The following is a 13,536-nucleotide window of genomic DNA, read 5'->3' on the forward strand; positions in this document are numbered from 1 at the left end:
CTTCTATTCGTTTCAGTGGATTCAACTGATCTTCTTTCAAAGCTTGAACCTGTTTTTCGCAACATGACCTCACTAAGATTAACTACACGAATTGTGCACGAAGACGTCATCGTAAAATTTATGACAGTTTTACATTTTGTCCTTGGAAATTACATTTGTCACTTCCCACTAGTGTGACTAAGAAACTCGCTAGCAGAATTCCTCCTAAGCTAAATGTTTCATTGAACAGCAGTTTTGATGGCGGTAATTCTTGATTCTGGGGCAAGACTATGAGGGCTTCAGTGCCTGTACTAAAATTTTATGAGAAGAGTGTGGATAGCAGTCGTAGAACAATACTATTTCCTTATATAATAATGTTACTTACAAAAAGACGGCCTTCCATTGGGATTCTCAATGTTAGTAACATCGAAAGACATTTTTCAACCATACAGAAAAGCAATCATTCATATAATAACCACAAACGAAGAAATACAAAACTGTATGTTGATATAGATTTGTGTATGATATAAGCTGTCTAGTAGATAAACCAACAGAGATTATAAATCAAACTTTTCAGAGATAGATAGACACACAAAAATATTTAATACACCTTAAAGTAAGAAACACAACAACAAATACACTTCTCGGATGGAACAACAGAAAAAGAGATAACAACAAGCACGAATGCGACATTTACAGAAATCCAACAGCAGAAAACTGATTTATACAAGCCGTACAAAAGCACCCACAAAACCACAAACTGGCAGCTTTCCTACACATGGTACACAGACTAAATAAAATTAGCATTAGCAGAAAAAACTATCGAAACGGCATGGAAACAATACAGCTAATAGACACAGTTGCTAGAAATTCTGTGACGTCTGAAATATAGCACAAGAGGTATCGACAGAAGTAAAACTGTGAAGAGGTAGGGCTTCTGACTCAGTGCTAGGGCAGCTCGGACAATAGAGCACTTGACTACAAAAGGCAAACGTCTCAGGTTAGGGTTTCAGTATGGTGCACAGTTTTAATCATTTAGGAATGTCGTTTCCACCTTTTATGCGGGTCCATGTAAACTTCTGTCACGGTAAGTGGCTTGCTGGTAACTGCTTAACTCTCATTCATTTGGCATCTAAGCAGATAAAGATGGTTTGTTTTCGAAAACTATTGACTTTGGGCTTATGAACGTGAGAAAACTGTGTTAACTAATACGGTTTCAGTGGTATGAAGACTGAATTGTGAATGCCGCTGTGGTAGAAGATGAATCCATTCTTTCAATACTGTGAAACTTTCGTCGATTCAGCTGATACACGGATGAACTGATTAATTTTATATTGCGATTCTTCAATTTCTCCAGGCGTATTTCATGACGAAATAAATCTAGGGTGAACAGCCTGGTGTGAGTGTACAGAGGACACAATATTTCGGTAATCGACCTTGTTGCCGTCATCAAGTGTGCTGATGTACTGCGCAGTATATCAGCACACTTGATGGCGGCAACAAGGTCGATTGCCGAAATATTGTATCCTTTGTACACTCACACCAGGCCGCTCACCCGAGATTTATTTCGTTCCTTTTATGTTGTAGCTATTAGCTGAAGAACATCAATCAACGACATTAAAATGGCTGTAATTACGAGCCTTAATCTCAAATGTTATTTTAAATTTAATGTTGCGAAAGATTACCTAACGCGAAGCAAAGACATTAGTATAAAATAAAATAAATAGAAGAGAGAATAGGTAAAGTCGAAGTCATGAATATATGTAATCAGAAGGAGCATAACGTTGAAAGGAGTATCTGATGACAAAAACTAAAGATCACTTGGAGAAAAGCATCTAGGTATAAAGTGGCCAATCAGAGGAACTTAATAATTATTTTGTTCAGTTTCTTAATGATATTCTACTTGCCATCTCATAGCTTACCTATGTATTAGAAAGTCTTTACTATTACAAATTCAGAAAAGGGGAAAGATTATAAAGGCTGCGGCGTCTATGCAAAGATTATTGCATCACCTAGAAATGCTTTAAAGCCAACTAAGAATAGTTCCATGACTTATCTTCTAAAGCTTTCTTCAGCAGCCTAGTTATAATTTTTCATTCAAAGCCAGATGCAAGTCAATATTTATACTTTTTGAAGATGAACGAAAAAAACGAAAGTGCAGACTGTGGCAGCATTAGCTATGAACATGGTCTGTTATTTTAAGTGATTAGTTTTACTGATGTGTCAAGCCCTTGATTCCATGGGTCTTAAGTTTTACTAATGGACATACAAACCGTTGCGGATACGTGTCAGGTGGAGATAGCTTCTACTGCATTAAGAGATAATGTGAACATTGTTTGTCCATCTGAAGAAGACGTATTTAAATCCGTCGAAACCAAGGTGAAGGTCATTTTAAAACCATCATTTATTGTAACTGGTTGGATGTCTAATTTATGCCTGCATATCTTAGTGACAGAATAATGGCCCTTAAGTCTGTGCTGCTGAAGGCAGTATGTCGATACTAGTATCTGGTATCATTTCGGTTATTTTCTGGATACTGAATGGCTGTGTGGAGCTATTCTGAGCGAATGTCTCGAATAAACAATCTCGAATAAACAGCTTTCGGACGTAGCTAAAATTTTGGACGAGTCGTATATATCGCCAGATCTAGATCGCCAGACTCGTTTCAGTATCATATAAAGTTTCACAAACAGTGTCGAGAAACCTATTTTACTGTGCCGCCAGTTTATCTTTGAAACGAGAACAGATGTCTCTCAAATAAATGCGGTTATGACGGAGCAGAAATAGGTCTACTTCAATAACAATCTTGAGAGGACTAAATAGATAAGCATTTTGTATTCGTTTGTTTAAAACTCTGGCCGTAAATGTCCCCAAGAAAACCTATGTTTTCAGTTTAAATCCTTAAAAACGTAACATTTTGTATCAGAGCAATACACAGGATTCGCGAATATAAGATGTAAGAAGTAAAATAACGTAAATCAACAGGTTGCACAGATAGTGCATTGTACGTCTTAGTTCGTGTATAAATAGCATAAATTCTCAAATGAAGAAAAATTCCTTTCCACGGAAAGATCACGTACTCAGTTACAAGCAAGTAATCACGTCTTACAATAAAACAATCAATACACTACGATTAACGAAATCAAAAGCCGATATAGGATGAAATATCATTTGTTTACTAACCATACGTTCTAAACAGTAAAACAGGCGATTAGATTGTCTTACGTCTTGAACATTCGGAATTGAGCTTAAGTTGGACACTTATTTGTCAAAGAATATCAATGTTCTCGGGTAATTCGTAAATATTCTGTGTCTTGTGAAGCAAATCAGGATACCTGCCATAAAATAAAAATGACAATAGTCCTCTCAGTCTAATAAAACCGCAGTTACAACGCAGGAACATTCAATCTGTGTGTTGCAGCTGGAAATATGTGGATCAGTTATTTAAGTGTAAGGTTTACAGAATCATCAGTTTAAGAAATTGCCTCCCAGCCAATAAGGAATTTATAATGGAATCGAAAATGAGGAGTAAAAGATTGTATACACAATTGGATAAGTACGATTTGTCCACACTTATTACATGATAATATCGAGTGTATTCGAAGTAACTCTGAACACAGCCCTCAGAAACTCTCAAGAAATGAGCGTAAGAGCTTTCATGGTTTCTGAAGCAGAAGTCTCAGAAGATGCTTTTTATTCCGGAGTTTGCGTCCTTAAGATGACAAACGTGTAAACGCGTACAGAATTTCTGGAGGACACAGAGGAGGATAAATTTTTAGAATGATTATATTTTTTTACTATGATTCAATTATTTGGTGACGTTGATCGAATTTAAGTGTACGAATATTCCATGGCAGCTTTTCTAAGGAAATCGCCGACAGTATTACTTACATACGTGAACTCTATGTACGTTTTCTTTCCATGGAGAATATTGTGTGGATTAGTTTTACTACCCGCAGCACCACATAAAACGTCGAGGTGAGAGTACCCAACAAAAAGGACACCTCTTTGGGTGAACTATCGATCTACTGTTCCTGCATTTTCAGGCAGCCAGTTCGCTCCGATCAAAGGGACAGTACAAATCAACGCCTTGCCTTCTGACGACTGTCAACTTACTAGTCTAACCCTACAACTGGGGCACCTCTGTGGTAGGGCGGCACGAAAATATTCCAAGTGTATGCGTTATTATTTGATAATTTCACTGGACGAAATTCAGTCCCCAGTTTAAAAAAGAGCATACTGATTGATTAGAGCGATGTAGATTGTAGATGGTAGTGAAATAATGAAGTCATGTTACTCACCACCGCTGCCATAAGTAATAGCAGTGGAAGTCAGTTGAATAGGATTACTGCAGTACGATGAATCAAATGGCTCTGAGCGCAATGTGAGTTAACTTCTAAGGTCATCAGTCCCCTAGAACTTAGAATTACTTAAACCTAACTAACCTAATGACATCACACACACCCATGACCGAGGCAGGATTCGAACCTGCGACCGTAGTGGTCCCGCGGTTCCATACGGTGAATCGAAGAGGAGGCAAGACAGAATGGCAGAAGGAAGCTATAGTGTGTGGACGTGCCCATGAACGCACTGTGCATGAAGTTAGTCGATATGCTGGATTGTCTAACGTGTCTACTAGGAATGTTGTACCACTAGCACGGCATACGAATTCTGGTCGTAAAAATAACCTAACTGGTAAGGATGTGAAACTATTATCAAGTTTTGAAGTGACAATCGATTTCAAACTGGACACGAATGGCTTCTGTCAGTGAGAGATGGGCTATCTCAACCAGTTTTCAAGTGAGAATTTCGTATGGAACTGCATGCTATGGACATATCGAGTCGGTTCGGGTACACCGCAGAAGGCCGTTGTTAACAACGGCACCTAAAGCTGCACGTCTTCAGTGGGGCAAAAAACACTGAAACCGAACAGTAGTTCACTAGAGACGTGTAGCAAGATCCGACGATTTGCAGTTTCACCTCTCTGAAAATGATGCAAGACGTCGAGTGTGTCGGCGACCTGCTAAAGCACTTACGTTGCAGTGTGTAGACTGTGTAGCACAGGCTGGAGGTTTTATGCCACTTTTTGGGGGGCCGTTTTTAGTATAACGATTTGGGTCCACGCATGTAGACCACCGTAAACGTAGATGGCGATGTTTTTTTCCAGAATTCTTGGTTACGAAGATTCTTAGTTACCTTCCTCCTACATCTTCATGATCAGCAACCTGCTGACACTCCCAACTTCCAAGATGACAAATACCGTGTTCACGTGCCTGCATACATATATACCTACTTGAAGAAATATGAGAGACCCTCCCTCAGATTGACTGTTCCGCTATATCGTCCTATAAAAATTTGCCATAACACAAACTGACTCATAAATACTCAGTGACAACGATTAGCTTTTACTAGCGTAACGTAAAATTATTTCATTTGTTTCAGATTAGTTTACAGTATGAAAGGCCTCCAGAAATTATCACCTTACAATATTAGTGATTTTGACGAACAAGCTAAGAGAAGTGATTTGCAGCTCTCGGTGGAACTGCATTTACAAGCAACTGCCGAAAAAAGCACTTAACGGTAGGCTGAAATATTGTGTAACATATGAGAATAAAATGTGATATAACGAAGCGAGGGAACTGCTTGTTTAAACAGAGGCGCTAAATAGGGCACACATAGTACAGTTTGTAGCGGGAGACAGATCTGAGGGTAGGGTGTATTTCTGATTTTCTGGAAGACGAATGGCGACTTTTAAGTGTTCATAAAATAGATCTTTAAATAACTTTCTTGAAAGAAATCACCTGAATACGCTACATATCCACTTCTCCCTGAGGACATGGAAGCCCACCCCTTCCCCTCCAGCTGCCACTGAGCACCAGTGCCCTTGCATTGACTCAGTATACGATAAGTGTTCGTCACAAACAAAGTAAGCCTCGTGGTTCCAAGAACAAACAAACGGAATTTCAACAAAATAAGTAAACGAATGCGGATAATGACGTAAATTGAGTATGATGTTCATTATTTGAGAGATATAATAAGAAGCTTTACATAGGCGACTACCGTATTACACTGTTGTTGTTGTTGTAGTCTTCAGTCCAGAGACTGGTTTGATGCAGCTCTCCATGACACTCTATCCTATGCAAGCATCTTCATCTCCCAGTACCTTCTGCATCCTACATTCTTCTGAATCTGCTTAGTGTATTCATCTCTTGGCCTCCCTCTACGATTTTTATCCTCCACGCTGCCCTCCGATACTAAGTTGGTGACCCCTTGGTGCCTCAGAACATGTCCTACCAACAGATCCCTTCTTCTAGTCAAGTTATGCCACAAATTTCTCTTCTCCCCAATTCGATTCAATATCTCCTCATTAGTTATGTGATCTACCCATCTAATCTTCAGCATTCTTCTGTAGCACCACATTTTGGAAGCTTCCATTCTCTTCTTGTCCAAACTATTTATCGTCCATGTTTCACACTAAGGGTGTAATAAATCACATAATTTTGTCAAGACAGTTTGCTCACATGTAATTGATTGAGAGATGGATTGACGGCCACGAATGCTCACGGACGAACAAATTACAACTGGTTATCTCTATCCACGTGGATATGCGATTCTTATCACAAGAAAAAGCTACGTTCAGTTTCTATTGGAGCTAGCACATCGCAAGAGAATTTATTTCCGCTAACCATGAATCGGAAAACAAACGCGTCTGCACGAATATAGTCAGACAAATACGAAAAGCGTTGCTTCATCTGTGATTATGTTGCACGATGAGTACGAGGGGCGTTCAGTAAGTAATGCAACACATTTTTTTATGAAAGCAGGTTGGTTTTATTCTCTATTCCAGTACACCGCATTCTTCCCACTATTTTGCCTGCAAAATTCTGTTTCTCTACATAATCTCCGTTCAGTGCGACGACTTTAATCCGTATTACGCTGTTGTTGTTGTTGTTGTTGTGGTCTTCAGTCCAGAGCCCTCACTGAGAGGTCATGTAGAGCCATCTGGTATCACGCCACCGGTCGCTGTCGGAGCCAACGTTTTGCTGCAGCAGTAAGCTCACCGTCATCCACACACTGTTTCCCGCGGAGCGAATCCTTTATTGGGCCGAACAGATACAAGATGGAAGGTGCGAGATCAGGGCTGTACACTGAATGAGAGAGAACAGTCTGACGATGTTTTGTGAACTCCTCTCGGATGTGCAGACTTGTCTGCACCTTGTCTTGTTTAGGAGAAGGAGCAGTTCATTTGAAGTTTTGTGACTATGAACACGCTGATGTTGTTTCTTCGAATTTCTGGGGTATCACAATACAATTAGAGGAGATGTAATGGATTTTGGTCCAAAAAAATTAATTTGTCAAAAATATTGTTTTCTTGATCTACAAAGCATAATCTACGTTGTGTGTGAATTTTATCGTGATAGTAGCTTCAGAAATACCTTTAAATTGTTGAACTGATTAACGCTCCACTGACGGCCACTCCCACCTTCTCCGGCATTTGGGAAATTTCTTGCTTCAGCTGAATTTTTGTCAGTGTGATGGCTATTGTCCTTCGATATTTTTGTCTGACACCTGTATCTCCGGCTGGCATCTATATCTTTGCCTGAAAATTTTCTTGCATGTGGTTTATTTACGTTTTGACAATACTAACACATATTAGTAGGCGGAAGGTTGAATTCGCAAACCTTTACGTGGAAGTCAAGATTTGTGCATAAGGGACAGGAAAAACTGTGTTTAGGAAACGCAGGTTTCATGGAAATCGGTTTACCAAGAAAAAAGAGGAAGCAGCTCGAAATGAAGAACATAAGCTCTCAGCTTCAGCATCGAAACTTCGGACAGGAGAACTGCACAGGTGCGTAAATGATGTTGATATGGATTCCACTGGATTCAGAATTATTGATTTAAAGCTTCTCTGCCAGGCAATAAAGTTTTCATGTTCAAGCGTTAGCTGTAAAAGTACGGAATGCATGGCTGTTCTTGAAGAAAGAAGAGTGGGAATAGCTTGTAATTTTAAATGAATTTTTAATTCGTGTGGCTATAAATTTTCATTTTCCTCCTCTAAGAAACTGGCACTGGTACCTATGAAACAATTTTAAGTTAGCATATGCTCCGAGATGCCTTGGACAGGGCAGGGAAGGAGGTAATTTATTGTGTGAACATAACTCCACGTTGTGCAAGGTTTGAAATAATAACTATAGAAATGTTTGATGATGTATGCGATAATGCCAAAGTTCCTGTGTAGAAAGTGGTGGAGGAATTGGTGGAAATAAACCAAAAAGAAACAAACCCTGGGGTAAATATTGATGACAGTGAATCTCCTGCAAATGTTACTGACCTCTGTGTGTCTGTAAATGAGACCTGGATGAAAATGGGTCCCACGTCTCTGTATGGAGTTGCATCTGTTATTGGCATCGGCTCATGTAAAGTTTTAGATATAGAAATTATGTCTAAATACTGCCATCAGTGTGCAACAAGGTAAATTTCCAACAATGAAGACAGTGAGAATATGCGGCAGGAAAAGTATGCAGTAGCATGCTCCAAAAATGATGGTGGCTCAAGTGCGGACACGGAGGCTGCTGCAGTTGTGAGGATGTTTTTCAGATCTGAGGACTTTGGTGACGAGGAGTCCTCTTCGTTCAAATCTGTAAGAGATGAAAATCCGTACAATACAACAATAGAAAAGTTGGAATGTGTTGCCCACATCCGAAAGAGGCTTGGTAGTAGGCTTTGTCGCCTGCTGAAAGGGAAGAAAGGTGAAGTACTTGAGGATGGAAAACCACTAGGAGGAAATGGCAGGCTTAGTCTGGAAAAAATTGATTTTCTTCAGTTATTTTATGGGAGAGCTATCAGGAAAAACACACATAATTTAGAGACAATGAGGCGTGCAGTGTGGGCAATTTTTTTTCCATAAAGTACCCACTGTCCAAACACCAATGCACAGTCTGTGTCCCAAAGTATATTGGTGTAAGTTCAACAACAGAAATGAGACGTATTCACATAAACACTAATTACCAGAACTTGTTATGAATGCAATTAAGCGCACATTCTGGTTTCTTCCAAATCCTGATTTATTGAGGTATTGTCTTCACGGAAAGACACAAAATGCCAATGAAAGCCTCAGTAATTTAATTTGGATTAGATTCTCAAAAAGGACGTTATGTGGACGTGAAGTACTCAAAATAGGTGTCTATGATATAGTTTTATGTTAAAATAAAGGAAATAATGGCAGAATTGAAGTGCTGAAGAGAGTTGGTATAAATCCCGGTGTGTTTACAACAAAAGCATTTTACACCATCGACGAAAGCAGGATCAAGAGAGTTAACAGATGTCTTACCTGCAAATGCAGGCTAGGCAGACTGGAAGATGAGAGAAGAGAAACCTGGTGGATGAGGAGTATCAGTATGGAGTATTTTAATATTGAGGTAAGCTTATTATATGCAGAAATATGAGAAGTAAATTTTTGAACATATTTTCTTACATTTTTACGTTATTGGAAGCCTTTTCTGAAAAACTATACGCGCTAATGCTATGAAATTATCAGGAACTGTTTGCATCGTGTTGATGTCTCCTGGAACTAAAAAATACGAGATCCTGCAATTACATTCTGATTTTTAAGGTGATTGTATGTATAAAGAAAAGTTAATTTAGGATGTAATTAAAAACTCTGTTAATGATTCAATTTGTACCATAAATTAACAACTGTAACTCAGTGGTCTTATAACCTTCTCAGGACACTAGAATAAAATTTTCAGCTTAATTGCCTGATTAGAATTTGAGTTATGGTTTTACTTAAAAAGACGATAATAAAATTAAACATCCAGATTTCAAGCAAAGTATTAATCCTGCATATTTTATTATAGTTTTCTGTTAAAACACAGCTTTTTTCCTTTACAAACGCAGTGTTTTACATTTGAACATCGGTAAATATGGCTGTAATGATTTTTGAAATAAATGTTTACATTTTCCGTTACACCCCTCTCCCCCTTAAGAATTGATTGTTTCACCATGAGGAAGGACATCAAACAGATACTTGTATTTAAAAATCACCCTTAGCACCACGATGAACATACTATCACTAAAGCCGGCCGCGGTGGTCTAGCGGTTCTAGGCGCTCAGTCCGGAGCCGCGCGACTGCTACGGTCGCAGGTTCGAATCCTGCCTCGGGCATGGATGTGTGTGATGTCCTTAGGTTAGTTAGGTTTAAGTAGTTCTAAGTTCTAGGGGACTGATGACCATAGATGTTAAGTCCCATAGTGCTCAGAGCCAGCCAATCACTAAATAATGAGCAGCTCACCAGTCTTGCTTACATATATCTGCTGATGCTTTATGAAGTAGTAAGAAACCAGGGTGGAATGCCAAACGCCCGTTATCACGGCATGTGTGACTTAACCTGCCATGGCACACGCGGGGCCGAACTACACTGCAGATAACTCTGATTAACAATTAATAGTTATAACTAAGCACACAGTTGCACCTGCTTTAATCAGACACACACCATATGAACAGGCGGACATTTAATCCAGGCGACGATCCGGCAAGTTTTTCTTCTCAACGTTTACTGCGTGGTGAGCATACAACCGAACACCACGCATCGTACCAGAGCTCAACTTCGCCGCCGTCTCGGTCCACAGCACCCCACTCATGCATGCGCACCAAGTAAAGGCCAACCTCCTGACCCCGTAGTACCTCTCGACCAACAGACCACTCAGTCGCCTCGCTGCTTCGACGCAGCAGACTTAAATAGTCCGACGAGCAATGAACAGCTGACTCGCGGCCGGCCAAAGGAAATTCGAAAGCAAAGATGACACTAGCGGGACAGAAGTACTGGCGCCAGCCGCGCGACGTAGCACACCCCTCGTATAATGTAGCATCATAAAAAACTGCGGCTGGTGTCCACACCTAACTCTACAAAATTCGGCACCACGTACTGTAATCCGAACAGCATCAGAGTAATGCTTTCGTTTGCCATGCTTGTACCAACGGAAATTACGCGGCCATTCGCCTGACTGGCTCACGTTTTCCGAAGTCCCTGAACTGAGCAAGATTCATCATGGGCGCCTCGTCCAGCAATCCAAAGTGTTGAGAGAATATAAAATATACCTAGAAGTATTAGTCTCCTTGCAAAACAGTGCAAGTTCTGTACAGATGAAATACAACGATGTGAATAGCAGGTAGCGAACACATCTGAGATAGTCTGGCACACATGCAGAGTAATGTCACTAACGAAGGAGACATAGAAGAAAGGAGAAATAACTTTCTGGTCATCAACATCAAGCAAATTAATAGCTCTGAAATGGCATAAAAAGTATGTTTGGATATTGTCATTATTCAGGGAGCTGAAATGTTTGCAACTTCAAAGAGAGCTCAGAAGACAGGCAACCTGGAATTGAAACCAAGAGGGGCAATTCATTGTCACAAAATTAGTTGACTACTCAATCGAAGTGACGTTCTCATCAAAACAGTGTAAAGTATGTCTAAGTCTTCTAAATGGCATAGGACATTATTCATCCATATTTTGGAAATGGTAATGATTAATACATTTTACTTGATCACGAAGAATGTGACGAAAAGGAGTCTAACAAATTTCATTTGAATACAATTACATAAATTTTCAAAGCCCTTCAAGCCAATCGAAAGAAAGAAGATGGTGGCAAACAACATTAGCAGTAAAAAATGACATTTAATGTCGCTTTAACAAAACCCTCACAGATAGCTGCACGTGAGTTGTGGGACAAAGCTGCTATGGCCCCACTCTACATAGTTGCCAAATTTATTCTAGATGGCAGACCCAAGATTGCAGCCATAGATGTGGCAACATCACACTGACACCATGACAGGGAGTTCAAATTTTGGTGGAAAAACAGGTCAGTTGGGCTACCTCCACTTACTTAACCCCACCCCCTCCCCACTCCACCTCCCTCCCCCACCTGGAAATTGCTGGGAAAAGGACTCAGTCTGTGCCAGGCTGCTGGATGGAATGGATGTAAATCTTTATGTTGTATGCATTGTGGTATACTGTTTATTTAAACAATATGAATTGTCATACACAGTACGAGGTGCATTCAAGTTCTAAGGCCTCCGATTTTTTTTCTAACTAACTACTCACCCGAAATCAATGAAACTGGCGTTACTTCTCGACGTAATCGCCCTGCAGACGTACACATTTTTCACAACGCTGACGCCATGATTCAATGCCAGCGGCGAAGGCTTCCTTAGGAGTCTGTTTTGACCACTGGAAAATTGCTAAGGCAATAGCAGCACGGCTGGTGAATGTGCGGCCACGGAGAGTGTCTTTCATTGTTGTAAAAAGCCAAAAGTCACTAGGAGCCAGGTAAGGTGAGTAGGGAGCATGAGGAATCACTTCAAAGTTGTTAACACGAAGAAACTTATAAAGGCACATTTGCATGCCGAGCGTGAGTTTCCTCGGAAACGCGAAATATTAATTAAATAAATAATCAGTGACAAATAAATAAAGCCTATGGCACACAACTGCAGCGCTGTGTCGCTGATAAAACAAAAGCACAATTACGTTACTCTTATGTTTGATTAAGAAGGGGGGGAGAGCTCTGGTAGAAGTGGTGCGAGAAGCACGTATTTTATTTTATTGTCTGGCACACCGCCATATTTCATGTTATAGAAGAATACTGCGAGTTGCAACCACACTAGGCACTCGATTCTGTAAAGAATTTATATTTATAAAAGTAAGTAGGATTATGAACTGTAGGCTTATTCATTGAATATATCTGATTTAACTAACTGTGTAACTTTTTTATGTTTAGAGACAATCACCTCTGTACGACGTATTGGCATGGCTGGCAAATTATTGTAATATTGAGATTTAGATTATGAGTCCGCACCTACCGCAGCAGTCTTTGGAAACGATTTAATTACGAAGTCCGATTATTTCAGTTTTATTTCACGGTCAACTACGAGTAACATTGCCTTTACGAAAAAGCCATTGTCAAGCGTCTGATACCGAATAATTAAACGTCCACGTTCCAGATAAGCAAATATCAATTACAATTACAATCACCATCATACAGATAGAATAATTAATATTTAAATAACAATATATTTTTTTGATTTATTTTATTTATTTTATATTGGCGACCGTGACAGGACTTGTTATTTTGTCATTTGTTACATTGTTCTCTTTGTTTCATGTAAAAAATCAACTTTCTGGACCTGGACGTCAATGTATGAGAGATAACAAAATCTGAAGATATTTTCCAATTCTGAAATTTTGCGGGAAGACGCAATGAAACTTCCAGCAAAATAAGGTAAGACGCAGCATCTTTGCATTGGTAGGCTTGACCAGACGTATAATTCAGTGTATTAGCTTTTCAGTAAATTCTGTAGTGTTTCTTTTCCGCATAACAGTTTCAGTGATAAATTTCATTCTCAGTACTTTTCCCTAAACAATAACGTATGCAACAATACCAATACACGAGTGTACAATATGGCCGACTTCTGTACGATATCATGTAACATGGCCAGCAGCCATTACCAATAATCTCAAATTCAGTTTATATTTTTAAATTAACAGACAGCCATTGTTGC

Source organism: Schistocerca piceifrons, chromosome 3 (assembly GCF_021461385.2).
Source record: "Schistocerca piceifrons isolate TAMUIC-IGC-003096 chromosome 3, iqSchPice1.1, whole genome shotgun sequence".
Classification (NCBI taxonomy): Eukaryota; Metazoa; Arthropoda; class Insecta; order Orthoptera; family Acrididae; genus Schistocerca; species Schistocerca piceifrons.